Genomic DNA, 2,698 nt, shown 5'->3' with positions numbered 1-2,698 from the left:
TGACTGCGATTTGTTTCGCTTTTCTCGTGGGGGTGTGTTCCGATTCCGGACGTTCCTATTGACACCAAAAGAATTGGAGAGGCGACCAGGGCTGGCTAGCCACGTGTTTTTTTTTTTTAGAAAACTAGAAAAATGTACGCGCCCTTGTAGTGCTTTGGTTTCAAGGGAAAAATATTTTTTTTTTTAAGTAACTGTTTATTTTCATGTTTATTTCTTTATTGGTTTTGAAAATTAACATATGTTTTTCAGGCAAAATTATAATTTATTTTTGGGAAAACTGACAAATCCCGAAAAATAAAACTTCAGTACACTGTTAAATTCCTGAATTAGAAAGTTCTCGAAGTTGAACAATTAAAAAAAATTTCCTTTGCTAAATATGATTTATTTCTTAAAAATACAATTATCTAACAATTTTATAAGAGAATTTTTAAAATTTTTAAAGTTTTTTAAATCATTCTTTGAATTTAAAATAATAATTAATGAACAAGAAACATATTTCTGAATTAAAAAGTTTTTTTGAAAATGTACATAGTATTTATTTTAATGACAAAAAACTTTGTCAAAAATCGAACTTTTAATTTAAATAAAAAATTGATTTCGAGATAAATCAATGCTGAAATGAATTCTGAAAACTTTGGACAATACGAGATTTCAGATTCGGAGAAAATTTAGGGAGAAATTTCTATTTCGTTTAAGGCGCACGTGTTTTTAAATTTATTTTTTAAATAAAATTTTTATAAAATTATTGTTATTTTAAATTCAAATATTCATTTTTAAAAGCTTTAAGCGTTAAGAACATTTATTTATTAAAAATATTTTATTATTTTATTTTTAGGAAATAAATAATATTTAATGAAATAAAAACAATATTTTTTTAATTATTTAAATTCAGGAATTTTCTAGAAAGGATATTTTATAATTCGGTAATTTAATGTCGCGAATTTCATCATACAGGAATTTTTAAATTCGATAGTATTTATTTAAACTGTTACGCAATTTTATTATTCGGGAATTTTATTTCGAAATTTTTCAGACGTTCCTGATTATTCATAATTTTAAAAATTGATTTAAGAAGATATTTTTTAAAATGTAAAATTTTTTTTTTAATTTCGGAAAAGAAATTAGAAGATTTTAAAGATTGATTTTTCAATTTTGCAAGATTATAAAATTTTAGAAAAAATGGTAATAATTTTCAGAGATATTTTGAAAGTTTGAAAAGATACAAAAGTATTGTTAAACCTAAAAAAGTTTTAGTGAATTAAAAACAAAATTTAGTTTTTTTAAATATCTCAAAACAAAAACTTATGAGCTTTAAACTTATAAGTGTTTCAAGAGAATACGAAAATTGTCTTCAGATTTCTAGGAAATTATAACTTATGTTTAATTATTCAAATTTTGGTAAAAAGAAGATTTCAAAACATTCCAAATAATTTTCAAAATTTTAGATAAAGTATATGAAAGATTTTAGGGAAATTTTTTTCATTTTGCAGAACTTTTAATAAATTGCTCCAAATATTCCAATAATTTGAAAAGGTATTTAGAAAAGAAAAAAAAATTTGAAGATAAAATAAAATTTCTTAAGATTCTTGAGAATATTTAAAGAGATTCTTTAATTAAAAAAATGAATGTGGAGAAAATATTTTTTAATACTTTAAATTTAAAACATTGCAAAAGATTTTTAAAATTATCAAAAAAGAATCCGGAAGATTTAGAAAAATTTTAGGAGTAATTAGAGCCAGTTTAAAAGATATTTAAGAATTTTAGAAGTTTTAAAAAGATTAAAAATATTTTGAAGCCAAAAATATTAATTTTCAACAAAAAAGTTATTTATAAATAAAATATTTGAATTTTCAACCACGAAATTGTTTTAAAATTAACAAGAAGATACTATATTCCGTTATATCAATAATATTTTCCTTATGTTCTTGAATAAATTCAAAAAGATGTTTGAAGATTTCACATAATGTGAAACAAAATAGGAGAGTTTTTAAACAAAAAAGTTGAATTCCCAATGAAAAATGTAATATTTGATATTTCAATCAAAGAATGTTTTTTTTTTAATCGAAAACAGTTGAATTCATCCAATAGTGATTCGTTTGGTTAAATCCTCAACCAAAATAGATAATTTTGTACCAACAAAAAAAGGAATCTTCTCCCAAAAAAGACAAATTTCCAACAAAATACAGAAAGTTTTCAACTAAATAATTGAAATTTGAATCAGGGATGAATCTTTAACTAAAATGATGAATCCTCAACCAAAAAAGTAAATTTTCAATAAAGAAGTTCAACTTTGAATCAATTCGTTGAATTTTCAACCAAAAAGATGGATTCTCATCGAAATTTTTATAGTTATTTCACTAAAGAAAAATTTTCAGTTTAAATAAAGAACCATTAAATTCATCAAGGAAGGATGAATTTTCAATAAAAAAATTATATTTCAGGCCGAAAATATGAAGTTTCAACAAAACAGTTCATTATATATCAATTAGTTAAATTTTCAACCAAAAAAAATTTCTAAAAAAAAGCTCTAAAAATTACGAACAGATTTTCTGCATCATCAATTTAGAAAATAAAAATGGCCAAATAAGTAATTTTATTTTATGAGATTTATTTATTTTTTAATGTTCATAAACATTATTGACAAACGATTCTCAACATTTTGTTGCCACACTAAAATTCGATAATAACAAAAATAATA

Source organism: Belonocnema kinseyi, chromosome 8, assembly GCF_010883055.1.
Source record: "Belonocnema kinseyi isolate 2016_QV_RU_SX_M_011 chromosome 8, B_treatae_v1, whole genome shotgun sequence".
Taxonomy (NCBI): domain Eukaryota; kingdom Metazoa; phylum Arthropoda; class Insecta; order Hymenoptera; family Cynipidae; genus Belonocnema; species Belonocnema kinseyi.
This window is presented reverse-complemented; position numbering follows the sequence as displayed.